Genomic DNA, 14,996 nt, shown 5'->3' with positions numbered 1-14,996 from the left:
GTTACAATGTAGCGCCTATGCGCTCCATTGTAACCAATGGTGGGAACTTTCAGGTCAGCGGTTGACCGAAAGTGACCTCACCGCTGACCTGAAAGTTCCCACCATTGGTTACAATGGAGCGCATAGGCGCTACATTGTAACACTGCCGTGTGCCGCCTGTCAGACAGTACAGGAGCACACAGCCGATCAGGAGGGTGCTACAACGTGGCGCTCCCTGATTGGCTGAAGAAACCCACTTAGACATCAGTCAGAGTGGGTTTCTGGCATTCGGGGAAAGGGGTCCCATGTGAAAACATGGGGCCCCTTTCAGTTCGTGGTCGGGTATCCGTTTTTTTATTTTTTCAAGTACGTGGATTACAAAAGGATTTACCGAGGAGCCGAAAACACTGGATTATGTGAGTATAATTTTTTCTACAGGTACACCATGGATTCTACTGGAGAAGAGGACCGACCTGCGTGTGAACATAAGGTAAGTATGTGTATATGGAGGTATGGATGGATGTATTAAAGTTATACTTTCAAGGTGTGTGTGTAATGTCTTTTTTGGGGTATTTTTTTAGTAGTAGTACTACAGGTACCAGCGGGCCCATTTTTCCGCCGCATGCTGGTACTTGTGGTTCTCCAAGTACCAGCTTGCGGGGGAGGCTTGCTGGGCCTTGTAGTACTGCTACTAAAAACAATATCAATCACTTTTCACAAAGGCTATCAGCCCCCCATCCGCAGCCTATTGGATGGGGGGGACAGCCTCGGGCTTCACCCCTGGCCCTTGGGTGGCTGGGGGGACGGGACCCCTTGATTGAAGGGGTCCCCACTCCCCCAGGGTACCCCGGCCAGGGGTGACTAGTTGGATATTTGATGCCACGGCCGCAAGGCACTGTATAAAAGTGACCCCCGGCTGTGGCATTATCTGTCCAGCTAGTGGAGCCCGGTGCTGGTTTCAAAAATACGGGGGACCCATACTCTTTTTGTCCCCCATATTTTTGGAACCAGGACCAGGCGCAGAGCCCGATGCTGGTTGCTTAAATATGGGGGAACCCTTGTCCATTTTTTTCCCATATTTCTGCAACCAGGATCGGCTCAAAGAGCCCGAGGCTGGTTTGCCTTAGGAGGGGGGACCCCACGCTATTTTTTTTAACATTTAAACTTTATTTTTTTATTTAACAAAGTGCACAATGAAGCCCAGCACGGATCTCTCAGATCCGGCCGAGATTCATTGTATTAAAGTCGGCAGTGTTTTACAAGTCACTCACGTAAAACACTGCCTAAAAAAACGAATGACATCGACATCGGAAAACCCGAAAATGCAGAATACGGCAGCTTAGTAAATTAGTTGTAATCAATTCAAAAAGTTGCATATTTACACTTTCGATGTCATTCGTGATTGAACTTTGACCTCAAACGGGAAAACACGAATCTTAGTAAATTTACCCCCTAGAATCTGAATAGTCACTGCCCAATAAATTCCCAATACACTGACTGGGCTTGATTCAGAGATGAATGCAATGTCATACGATGTGAAGCATTTACCACTATGCATGTAATGTTGCACTTAGCATGTTCCATGATGACGGTAGCAGTGAGGATTTATTTGCAAAGTCAGAGAGCATTTGTGGGGGGTAACAGGGGAGGGACCTCTCAGATGCAGGAGTGACTGTTTTGGTGGCATGTCACAATGTATGACTGTACTCCTGTATGCACTTACAATGGCTACAGCTACTTACTTCTGACAGCCATGCTGCGTGAAGGTTGATTATCGACCGATGTGCATCCAAAGTCTGCTTCCTTATACGTATGCGGTGGATCTGAGACCCCTCCAGTGGGTGTTTCAATGCAAATTCCAGTAGCTGCAACATTGCATATTTCTGCACAGCTGCTGCATACTAAATTGCAGCACAGCATTTACGTACATCTCTGAATCAGGCCCTCTGTGCGTCTCAATCGCTATTGCAACTCTGTGCATATACACACTGGGACACAAGCACTGTGCAACTTTTTAGCTACTTAGTTGCATGCGCATTTGAAAAACATTAACCCTTAGGGATTAATTCCGTATTTCCCGAATTGCACAGCAGCTGCGACTGTTGTCCATTTGTTCTGAGCCACTATCTGGACTGGGACAATGGGGGTCATTCAGACCCGATCGCACGCTGCCTTTTTTCGCAGCCGTCAGGTCGGGTCTGAACAGCGTATGCGTATGGTCCGCAATGCGCAGGCACGCCGGCTAGCAGCAACGGATTGAACGTAGAAAGCATTCGCAGCGGCAAACGCAAGAAAATTGACAGGAAGAGGCCATCTGGGGGTGTCAACTCACCGTTACTGCGCTGTAAGAACTAAAGCTGGCCTGGAGGTGGTCGTAGGGCTCCCCTAAATGACCTCAACAGGTCAATAAACGTGAAATGAGATAGGACCACTCCCACTTGGCGCTAGTCTGTCACATCAAAATTCATAAATTAATATATGAATATAGCTCCACTATATTTATAAAATGAAGCATGTACAGAGTGTTATATTAAAAACAAACAAATGTTTAATTATGACAAACACTAAGGGGTATATTCAATTGAAGTCGGATCCATTCCGACATGCATATGTCGGAATGGATCTGACAACCCCTATTCAAATCTCATCTCAATTCGACTTTTTCAAGTCGAATTGAGATGAATGACCCAGAGGAGGAGAGGGACGGGGAGCTGCGGGGAGACCAGTGGGGGACAGCCGCCGGCAGCCAGAGGAGATTAGCGCTACAGTAGCACTGCAGAAGGATGTCACACAGCCGCCCAAGCTCACGGCAGTGTCCACCCGGCTCCAGCAAGCTTGCTGGAGCCGGGTGGACGCTGCCGTGAGCGGCACGGCTGTGTGACATCCTGCTGTAGCGCTGATCTCCTCTGGCTGCCCGCAGCAGTCCACCATCTCCCTGCGGCTCTCCCCCCTCTCCTCCTCTGGGTCCGCATCTCAGTCCGACATCTTTTGATGTCGGACTGAGATGGTCGAAAAGGGAGCTATTTTCTGCCGATCCACGTGCATTTCAAATTTTTGAACTTGGTTGGAACCCCTTCCGACCTAATAAGAGTCGAAAACTGCCGTCTTTTCGACAGACGGCAGTTTTCGACTTCAACTGAATATACCCCTAAATATAATTGGTCAAAAATTCAAATGGTGAAACAAATCCTACCAAGATGGAGATGGGAGCCGCAAGTATAGCATGCAAGGTATTCCCGGGAAAAACACCCTGCATATGGCTCCGTGGGGTTTGTTTCCCAATGAAATGTTGAGTCCAAACGTCCTTGGAAGTCCGGGGGCACTGGCAGGCAAACACAGACGCGTTTCGGGGCATCGCCATCTTGGTAGGATTTGTTTCACCATTTTAATTTTTGACCAATTATATTTAGTGTTTGTCATAATTAAAACATTTGTTTGTTTTTAATATAACACTCTGTACATGCTTCATTTTATAAATATAGTGGAGCTATATTCATATATTAATTTATGAATTGTGATGTGACAGACTAGCGCCAAGTGGGAGTGATGATACTATAATGTCTATGGAGCAAAAAAAAATTTATACAAATCAGCGATGTATGAGAACATACAGTACATTTCACATGCAGGTGCAGTACAGAAATATAAAACATGCACAAAAGACATACAGTAACCCCACCAAAAAAAATTCCAAATCAAAATGAACACTCTATCAGCTGTATTCTCCTGGTATATATATTCGTTTCCCCACACGGTCTCAATGATATGATCCCTCTATCTTGCTTCAACTAATCACCAGTTTCCCCACACAATTCTTTTGAATTAGTTAGGTCTACTTATATGGGTTAACTGTATATGGTCATTTACGTACAGCTATGACTTTATGGTTCTGTAGGCTTTCAACATACACTCCTTTCTTATGTCAATTGGTTCTTAATATGACAGATTAATATGTAGTGCACTATGTAATACATTATGAGCTCTATATCGTGTGGTTAGGCGCTACTTCTCATGCTCCCCCGCTCCCCGTGTATACACTCCCGGGTTACCATGGTGATGGGACGCACGGACGTCAGCCGCTTTTGCGGTGACGTCACTTTCGGGTGCCGCTTCCGGACCTCCGGGCCGATCAGCATGCACACCTGGACACAATTGGTGAGGGTTATAAGGTGAGTTTCTTGCAATGTTTATCTGTATCCTGACGAAAATTCTCCTGAATTGAAACGTTGATACGTACTGCTGTGGTATTGTCTTCATTTGAATCCAGCCGTGAGTGCCGCTTCTCCTTTGCATATGTGTCTGTGATTTCAGTTGCTGAGGGCACCGGGCCAAATGTGTGTGATTATGTGAGTGCCGGTCCATGACTCTATATATATATATATATATATATATATATATACACTGCTCAAAAAAAATAAAGGGAACACTAAAATAACACATCCTAGATCTGAATGAATGAAATATTCTTATTAAATACTTTGTTCTTTACATAGTTGAATGTGCTGACAACAAAATCACACAAAAATTATCGATGGAAATCAAATTTATTAACCCATGGAGGTCTGGATTTGGAGTCACCCTCAAAATTAAAGTGGAAAAACACACTACAGGCTGATCCAACTTTGCTGTAATGTCCTTAAAACAAGTCAAAATGAGGCTCAGTAGTGTGTGCGGCCTCCACGTGCCTGTATGACCTCCCTACAACCCACACAAGTGGCTGAGGTAGTGCAGCTCATCCAGGATGGCACATCAATGCGAGCTGCGGCAAAAAGGTTTGCTGTGTCTGTCAACGTAGTGTCCAGAGCATGGAGGCGCTACCAGGAGACAGGCCAGTACATCAGGAGACGTGGAGGAGGCCGTAGGAGGGCAACAACCCAGCAGCAGGACCGCTACCTCTGCCTTTGTGCAAGGAGGAACAGGAGGAGCACTGCCAGAGCCCTGCAAAATGACCTCCAGCAAGCTACAAATGTGCATGTGTCTACTCAAATGATCAGAAACAGACTCCATAAGGGTGGTATGAGGGCACTACGCCCACAGGTGGGGGTTGTGCTTACAGCCCAACACTGTGCAGGACGTTTGGCATTTGCCAGAGAACACCAAGATTGGCAAATTCGCCACTGGCGCCCTGTGCTCTTCACAGATGAAAGCAGGTTCTCACTGAGCACGTGACAGACGTGACAGAGTCTGGAGACGCCAAAGAGAACGTTCTGCTGCCTGCAACATCCTCCAGCATGACCGGTTTGGCAGTGGGTCAGTAATGGTGTGGGGTGGCATTTCTTTGGGGGGCCGCACAGCCCTCCATGTGCTCGCCAGAGGTAGCCTGACTGCCATTAGGTACCGAGATGAGATCCTTAGACCCGTTGTGAGACCATATGCTGGTGTGGTTCGCCCTGGGTTTCTCCTAATGCAAGACAATGCTAGACCTCATGTGGCTGGAGTGTGTCAGCAGTTCCTGCAAGACGAAGGCATTGATGCTATGGACTGGCCCGGCCGTTCCCTAGACCTGAATCTAATTGAGCACATCTGGAACATCATGTCTCGCTCCATCCACCAACGCCACGTTGCACCACAGACTGTCCAGGAGTTGGCGGATGCTTTAGTCCAGGTCTGGGAGGAGATCCCTCAGGAGACCATCCGCCACTTCATCAGGAGCATGCCCAGGCATTGTAGGGAGGTCATACAGGCACGTGGAGGCCACACACTCTACTGAGCCTCATTTTGACTTGTTTTAAGGACATTACATCAAAGTTGGATCAGCCTGTAGTGTGTTTTTCCACTTTAGTTTTGAGGGTGACTCCAAATCCAGACCTCCATGGGTTAATAAATTTGATTTCCATTGTTAATTTTTGTGTGATTTTGTTGTCAGCACATTCAACTATGTAAAGAACAAAGTATTTAATAAGAATATTTCATTCATTCAAATCTAGGATGTGTTATTTTAGTGTTCCCTTTATTTTTTTGAGCAGTGTATATATATATATATATATATATATTGTGACAAGAACACTGGGATAGTGTTTGAGGGCAGGTATATTTGTCCCAGGTTCTTGTCTTACATGTTTTAGAAAATGTTAACTTCTAGGAAAAATGCTTTTTGTTTTGTCTGAACCTTTTCAGTTTGCTGTAAAAGCTGGGTAAAGGCTCTGAGAGAGAGATAAGGCGAGTTCTAGACATTGGGCCCAGTTCGGGTCTTTGGCCTCACAGAGGGCTAATCAGGGTTTCAGCTGTGTAAGTGTGTTATAGTGCTGCTAACCTGATTAGTATGGGCAGACTGCCTGGGAAGGCTGAGGGATCTGTGTGTGAGAGACACGCTTTCTGATGCAAGTAAGCTATACAGTATGTACTGAAGAACTCCGTGTTTTGTTTAGTGACAGTTAGGAATATCTTATGTTTAGTTAGTGCCGGACAGGCAAGGTATTTTTATTTTGGGGTTTGTTTTATTTTCTGTTTCAATAAAACTGGCCGGGGTCAGTTGTACCAGAAACTGGACTTGTGTTGTTCCTCAGCTGCTGCGTGCTACCATATTCCCCAGGAAAAGGCGCCTTGCACCCCTACAGTGTTACAACTTGGTGGAGAATGCGAGCAACCCCGTTCTGCGCATAAGTGAAAGCAGCAGCTTTGTGAGGCCTGCAGAAAACGGTGGTTTATGCAGATACAGCCCAGTGTGAAGTTACTGAGACTCACCCCTGAGGGTTTGATATATGTCTTGGGTGAAAGCAGCTACAAAGCCGCCTGAAAAATCTGTCGACATGGAGGATCTGCTTAAAGCCTTGCTGCAAGCTACAGCGGCTCAGCAGGAGGCCAACCGACAGCAGCAGGTGGCAATGGAGGAAAATAGGAGACAGCAGCAGGTGGCTATTGACGAACTTTACCGGCAACAGCGTCAGGATAGAGAGGCCTTAACAGAAGTGGTGCAGAGCCTTGCAGCCCGGATTGGAGATGTGGCCGTCAGTGCTCCGACCAGCTCTAGTTCTATACGGGCCAGTCACTTCTTGCAGAAAATGACAGAGGCTGACCGATGTGGAGGCCTACTTGACCACGTTTGAAAGGACTGCAGAGCGTGAGAACTGGCCAAAAGCACAGTGGGCCAGTCTGCTGGCACCTTTTCTGTCAGGTGAGCCCCAAAAAGCGTACTTTGATTTAAGCCCTGCTGAGGCTCGGGACTATGATAAACTAAAGACTGAGATCCTGACCCGCCTGGGAGTCACGCTGTCAGTACGAGCACAACGGGTGCACCGTTGGGTGTACGCCATGGAGAAGCCTCCGCGCTCTCAGATGCACGACCTTATTCAGCTAACAAAAAAATGGCTACAGCCAGAGACATTAACTGGTCCCCAGATGGTTGAAAGAGTCGTCATGGACCGCTACTTGAGATCTTTGCCCATGGTCCTGCGCAAGTGGGTGAGCCATGGAAACCCGGGTACTGCTGACCAATTAGTAGACATGGTAGAGCGGTATTTGGCAGCAGAGGAACTACTGATGACCACCCAGCAACCCATAGATCCTCGACAGCGCCCTTCAGTAAAGACTGGTAAGACTGTTCCGTGGGAAAACGTTGCTGGGCGGTTAAGAGAACGCAAGGCTGGAGAGACTGTAAACACTGGCCCTGGAGACAGGCCAATGGGGCTAGAACGGTCTATGTTGCCCAAACGGGTTGATAATCGTGTGGTTAAATGTTTTAGATGTGGTATGCCAGGTCATGTTGTTGCCAATTGCCCAGTCATGCAAGAACCCATGCAATGTGATGCTGCCTTTGAATGTCGCAGAATGTCTTTCTTTGCTAGGTTAGCCTGTACTGTGGTACCTTCACCTGAGCTGGAAAAACAAATGTGTGATGTGTTCTTAGAGGGTAACCGGGTAGAGGCCTTGCTAGATTCAGGAAGTTTAGTTACCCTCGTGAAAGCTGGGTTAGTGAACCCCTTAAAGGTCCAGCAAATACCTATTGGGGTAACTTGCATACATGGGGATACCCAACATTATGCCACTGCTGAGGTGAATATAGAAACTTGTTGTGGGTCAGCAATGGTTAAAGTGGGACTGGTCCCTACCTTGGTGCATGAGGCCATAATAGGGAGGGATTTTCCTCATTTTTGGAAACTGTGGGAATCACGGTTATCAACAGATGTGAGAAGTAAAAAGCCAGTTGATAATACCGGTGATTTTATGGATGTACGTGGGTCTTCGGAACTTTCTGGCCCTTTGCCTTTTGCTAGTTTGGCTGGGGAAGTGACAGATGGGGAGTCCAGTGAGGACCCTCTTGCCGGGAACAGAGACATAGTAGTTAGAACTGAAAGCGTGCCTGACCTGGAGGTAAAGAAGGATCTGTTTGCGTCTGAACAGTTAAAGGATCCTACCTTAATAAAGGCTAGAGAGAATGTTAAGATTGTTAATGGGGAACCTGTGGTACCAGGTGACAGGGTTACGTATCCCCACATGGCCATCTGTAATGAGCTCTTGTACCACATTGTCAAAAGGGGTGAGGATGTGGTAGAACAGCTGGTAGTTCCCCAGCCTTATCGGAGAACGGTACTAGATTTAGCTCATAGTCACGTTACCGCAGGACATTTAGGGGCAGAAAAAACCACTGAAAGAGTTTTACAAAGGTTCTTTTGGCCAGGGGTTTATAAAGAAGTGTCTGAATATTGTTCTTCCTGTCCTGAATGCCAGTATCATGCCCCTAGACCCCATTTCAGGAGCCCACTAGTTCCCATGCCTATTATAGAGGTCCCGTTTGACAGAATAGCCATGGATCTCGTGGGGCCCTTGTTAAAGTCTGCTCGGGGCCATCAGTATATCCTGGTAATTATGGACTATGCCACTCGATATCCTGAGGCTGTCCCTTTACGCACTATCACAACCAAGGCGATAGCTAAGGAGCTGGTGCAGGTATTTAGTAGAGTGGGAATACCAAAAGAAATTTTGACTGACCAAGGTACTCCATTTATGTCAAGGATCATGAAAGAATTGTGCAAGTTATTTAAGGTCACTCACCTCAGGACGTCCATCTACCATCCCCAAACTGACGGGTTGGTGGAAAGGTTTAATAAAACATTAAAAAGTATGTTAAAAAAGGTTGTTGAGAGAGATGGGAAAAACTGGGATTGTTTGTTGCCCTACTTGTTAATGGCCATCAGAGAAGTTCCTCAGTCCTCTACGGGGTTTTCTCCGTTTGATTTGTTGTATGGTAGACACCCCAGAGGGTTGTTGGATATTGCCAAAGAGACGTGGGAAGGACAGCCCACTCCTTATAGAAGCGTTATTGAGCATGTAACACAAATGCAGGATAGGATTGCAGCCGTGGTACCTGTTGTCAGAGAGCACATGGAACAGGCCCAAAGTGCTCAACAGAGGGTCTATAACCGGAGTGCCAAGATACGGGAATTTGCTCCTGGAGATAGAGTTCTTGTTTTGGTACCCACTGTGGAAAGCAAATTCCTAGCTAAATGGCAGGGTCCATTTGAGATTAGGGAAAAAGTGAATGAGGTTAATTACAAAGTATACCAGCCGGGAAAGAGAAAACCCGAACAGATTTACCATGTTAACTTAATCAAACCCTGGAAAGATAGGTTGTCTCTGTCAGCGGAGCCTTGCCCTTCGGTGTCTTCACCCCGGTTGCTTCCCGCAGTGAAGGTGTCAGAGACATTATCAGCTGATCAGAACAATCAGGTTAAAGAATTTCTCATCCAAAATAGGGAGGTATTTTCAGAGCTGCCTGGCCGAACGACCATAATAAAACATGACATTGTCACAGAACCAGGGGTCAGGGTTCATTTAAAGCCATATAGGATTCCTGAAGCTCAGCGAGAAGCTATTTCTAAGGAAGTTAAAACCATGTTAGAACTTGGAGTCATAGAGGAGTCTAACAGTGAGTGGTCCAGTCCCATAGTGCTCATCCCGAAGCCCGACGGTAGCATACGCTTCTGTAATGACTTTCGTAAGTTAAATGAGGTGTCCAAGTTTGACGCATACCCCATGCCCCGTGTGGATGAGCTTGTAGAAAGGCTGGGAACAGCCAGGTTTCTCACCACATTGGACCTGACCAAAGGTTACTGGCAAATACCTTTATCTGATAGCGCCAAAGAAAAAACAGCCTTTTCGGTTCCGGAGGGGCTGTACCAGAATAAGATGTTACCCTTTGGGTTGCATGGGGCTCCAGCAACCTTTCAACGGGCGATGGATAAAATTTTGAGGCCCCATAGAAAATATGCAGCTGCCTATTTGGATGATGTGGTAATTCACAGTACAGACTGGGGGTCCCATTTAGTTAAAGTACAAGCAGTACTGGACTCAATCAGAGAGGCAGGGTTAACTGCTAACCCAAAGAAGTGCTGCCTCGCAATGGAGGAGGTCAAATACTTGGGCTTCACCATAGGCAGAGGTCTGATTAGGCCCCAATTGAATAAAGTTGATGCTATTCAAAACTGGCCTCGTCCAGTGAATAAAAAACAGGTAAGGGCTTTTTTGGGAATTACTGGGTACTATAGACGGTTTATTCCTAATTTTGCGACCACAGCGGTGCCGTTGTCAGACCTTACCAAAGGGAAGCAGTCAAATGTGGTGAAATGGAACCCTGATGCAGAAAAGGCGTTCCAAGCGTTAAAAGTGGCTTTGTGTTCACAACCGGTGTTGATAACACCAGATTTTTCAAAAGAATTTGTGGTACAGACAGATGCCTCAGAGGTAGGGATAGGTGCTGTGCTGTCCCAAACCAGAGATGGGGACGAACACCCTATCATTTATTTGAGTAGGAAACTCAATGAGCATGAAAAAAGGTATGCCATTGTGGAAAAGGAGGCTTTGGCCATTAAGTGGGCACTAGATACCTTGAGATATTACCTCTTGGGTAGACAATTCAGACTAGTGACAGACCATGCCCCTTTAAAATGGATGTATGTAAATAGAGGCAAGAATGCTCGTGTAACTAGATGGTTTCTAGCGTTGCAGGACTTTAAGTTTACTGTCGAACATAGACCGGGAACACAATTGGCCAACGCAGATGCATTGTCTCGCATCTTCTGTTTGGGGGCTACAAGTGTTCCGGCCCCTAGGTCGAAACAGGGGAGGGGGATATGTGACAAGAACACTGGGATAGTGTTTGAGGGCAGGTATATTTGTCCCAGGTTCTTGTCTTACATGTTTTAGAAAATGTTAACTTCTAGGAAAAATGCTTTTTGTTTTGTCTGAACCTTTTCAGTTTGCTGTAAAAGCTGGGTAAAGGCTCTGAGAGAGAGATAAGGCGAGTTCTAGACATTGGGCCCAGTTCGGGTCTTTGGCCTCACAGAGGGCTAATCAGGGTTTCAGCTGTGTAAGTGTGTTATAGTGCTGCTAACCTGATTAGTATGGGCAGACTGCCTGGGAAGGCTGAGGGATCTGTGTGTGAGAGACACGCTTTCTGATGCAAGTAAGCTATACAGTATGTACTGAAGAACTCTGTGTTTTGTTTAGTGACAGTTAGGAATATCTTATGTTTAGTTAGTGCCGGACAGGCAAGGTATTTTTATTTTGGGGTTTGTTTTATTTTCTGTTTCAATAAAACTGGCCGGGGTCAGTTGTACCAGAAACTGGACTTGTGTTGTTCCTCAGCTGCTGCGTGCTACCATATTCCCCAGGAAAAGGCGCCTTGCACCCCTACAGTGTTACAATATATATATATATATATATATATCTTGTTCAGAAAGGTGCGGCACTCCAATGATTTGCACTCACGGTACACATATGATACAACGTTTCAATGCCCTTTATTCATGTGGCATTTTCGTCAGGTAAACAACTGAAAGAACATACATCTTACCTTAAATAGATATCACCCTGTGAAACACGAGGACGCCGTAGCGGGACTCCACGCCCGCCAACAGGCGCACTCAAAATGACGTCATGGCGTCCAGAGAGAGACGCCAGGCAACTAGTGTGAACCCGTCACCATAGAAACAAACAACATAAATAAACAGCAGCACAATGTAACACAGTTTGCTTCGGTTATTAGACTAGCCAAATAAAGTGCATAAAATGCATAAACAATGTCACAAATAAGAAATATAATCAAACGGATACATATACTGTAGTAGCGCTCCCATTAAGAATTACATAAGAGCACAATTACATATTAGTACACCTGTAAAACAAAATAGCAGAGCAGCAAGCTGACCATCCATGAATGTATATAGTTAAACAAGCATCTAGTTACCACAGACCCAAATACCATATATTTGGGTCTGTGGTAACTAGATGCTTGTTTAACTATATACATTCATGGATGGTCAGCTTGCTGCTCTGCTATTTTGTTTTACAGGTGCACTAATATGTAATTGTGCTCTTATGTAATTTTTAATGGGAGCGCTACTACAGTATATGTATCCGTTTGATTATATTTCTTATTTGTGACATTGTTTATGCATTTTATGCACTTTATTTGGCTAGTCTAATAACCGAAGAAAACTGTGTTACATTGTGCTGCTGTTTATTTATGTTGTTTGTTTCTATGGTGACGGGTTCACACTAGTTGCCTGGCGTCTCTCTCTGGACGCCATGACGTCATTTTGAGTGCGCCTGTTGGCGGGCGTGGAGTCCCGCTACGGCGTCCTCGTGTTTCACAGGGTGATATCTATTTAAGGTAAGATGTATGTTCTTTCAGTTGTTTACCTGACGAAAATGCCACATGAATAAAGGGCATTGAAACGTTGTATCATATGTGTACCGTGAGTGCAAATCATTGGAGTGCCGCACCTTTCTGAACAAGCTGTTTATCTCTCTGTGAGGGCACCCAGTGTGATATTACTGTAAGTGGCTGTGCCGGACCCTTGCCGTTTTTTATATATATATATATATATATATATATATATATATATACTGCTCAAAAAAATAAAGGGAACACTTATACAACACATCCTAGATCTGAATGAATGAAATACTCATTAAATACTTTGTTCTTTACATAGTTGAATGTGCTGACAACAAAATCACACGAAAGTTATCAATGGAAATCAAATTTATTAACCCATGGAGGTCTGGATTTGGAGTCACACTCAAAATTAAAGTGGAAAAACACACTACAGGCTGATCCAACTTTGATGTAATGTCCTCAAAACAAGTCAAAATGAGGCTCAGTAGTGTGTGTGGCCTCCACGTGCCTGTATGACCTCCCTACAATGCCTGGGCATGCTCCTGATGAGGTGGCGGATGGTCTCCTGAGGGATCTCCTCCCAGACCTGGACTAAACCATCCGCCAACTCCTGGACAGTCTGTGGTGCAACGTAGCGTTGGTGGATGGAGCGAGACATGATGTCCCAGATGTGCTCAATTGGATTCAGGTCTAGGGAACGGCCGGGCCAGTCCATAGCATCAATGCCTTCGTCTTGCAGGAACTGCTGACACACTCCAGCCACATGAGGTCTAGCATTGTCTTGCATTAGGAGGAACCCAGGGCCAAATGCACCAGCATATGGTCTCACAAGGGGTCTGAGGATCTCATCTCGGTACCTAATGGCAGTCAGGCTATCTCTGGCGAGCACATGGCCGGCTGTGCAGCCCCCCAAAGAAATGCCACCCCACACCATTACTGACCCATTGCCAAACCGGTCATGCTGGAGGATGTTGCAGGCAGCGGAACGTTCTCCTTGGCGTCTCCAGACTCTGTCACATGTGCTCAGTGAGAACCTGCTTTCATCTGTGAAGAGCACAGGGCGCCAGTGGCGAATTTGCCAATCTTGGTGTTCTCTGGCAAATGCCAAACGTCCTGCACGGTGTTGGGCTGTAAGCACAACCCCCACCTGTGGATGTCGGCCCCTCATACCACCCTCATGGAGTCTGTTTCTGATCGTTTGATTAGACACATGCACATTTGTGGCTTGCTGGAGGTCATTTTGCAGGGCTCTGGCAGTGCTCCTTCTGTTCCTCCTTGCACAAAGGCGGAGGTAGCGGTCCTGCTGCTGGGTTGTTGCCCTCCTACGGCCTCCTCCACGTCTCCTGATGTACTGGCCTGTCTCCTGGTAGCGCCTCCATGCTCTGGACACTACGCTGACAGACACAGCAAACCTTCTTGCCACAGCTCGCATTGATGTGCCATCCTGGATGAGCTGCACTACCTGAGCCTGTGTGGGTTGTAGACTCCGTCTCATGCTACCACTAGAGTGAAAGCACCGCCAGCTTTCAAAAGTGACCATTTCATCAGCCAGAAAGCATAGGAGCTCAGAAGTGGTCTGTGGTCACCACCTGCAGAACAACTCCTTTTTTGGGGGTGTCTTGCTAATTGCCTATAATTTCCACCTGTTGTCTATTCCATTTGTACAACAGCATGTGAAATCGATTGTCAATCAGTGTTGCTTCCTAAGTGGACAGTTTGATTTCACAGAAGTGTGATTGATTTGGAGTTACATTGTGTTGTTTAAGTGTACCCTTTATTTTTTTGAGCAGTGTATATATATATATATATATATATATATAAGCAAAAATACTCTTATCTTGCGCTGTGAGGTTGCAGCCCACCGAAACAGACCTACTGTTAGCTAGGTCCAAAAGAAATACTCTTCCAAACAATGAATCGGGGGCGCTACCAATCACATCCCATTACACCAGCAATACAAATGACCACTTATATAGTTAATAACAATTTATTAAAAAGCACAATTTGCTATTAGAGATAACCCTTTCAAATGCACAGATTAGTGTCAAAGATGAAATGAAGGGTATTCTCTCTTCAACCCTGACGCGTTTCGTCCTTTACGGACTTCTTCAGAGGGAAGATCAAAATAGTCATAAAAAAGGACATCTGTCAGCAGTACAACAAGGGTCCAAATGATTAAGAACAAATGAATGGGTAACCCACTTTGGGTGAAATTTGATAGAGAATAAAAAACCTCCACAGAAGATAATCAGGTTCACATATGCTCCTGTGCTCTCCCAAAGTGCAAGTCATATATATATTAGTGATGTCCACCGGAAATTTTTCGGGTTTTGTGTTTTGGTTTTGGATTCGGTTCCGCGGCCATGTTTTGGATTCGGACGCGTTTTGGCAAAACCTC

The 14,996-nt window shown here is 45.8% G+C and overlaps 1 protein-coding gene across 5 annotated transcripts in view; it reads left to right on the top strand.

Moving 5' to 3' along the window:
• LOC134968988 (synaptotagmin-1-like) overlaps positions 1–14,996 on the top strand; it is a 136,480-nt gene that overhangs the window by 68,716 nt on the left and 52,768 nt on the right. The window contains exon 1 of one of the 5 annotated variants that reach the window (XM_063944679.1): positions 11,332–11,380. The exons of the other annotated variants lie outside the window; for them this stretch is intronic. The gene's annotated coding sequence lies outside the window, so the exon portion shown is untranslated. Of the gene's footprint in view, positions 1–11,331; positions 11,381–14,996 lie in introns of those variants that run through there. 5 annotated transcript variants of the gene reach the window in all.

Source organism: Pseudophryne corroboree, chromosome 11, assembly GCF_028390025.1.
Source record: "Pseudophryne corroboree isolate aPseCor3 chromosome 11, aPseCor3.hap2, whole genome shotgun sequence".
Classification (NCBI taxonomy): domain Eukaryota; kingdom Metazoa; phylum Chordata; class Amphibia; order Anura; family Myobatrachidae; genus Pseudophryne; species Pseudophryne corroboree.
This window is presented reverse-complemented; position numbering and strand designations above follow the sequence as displayed.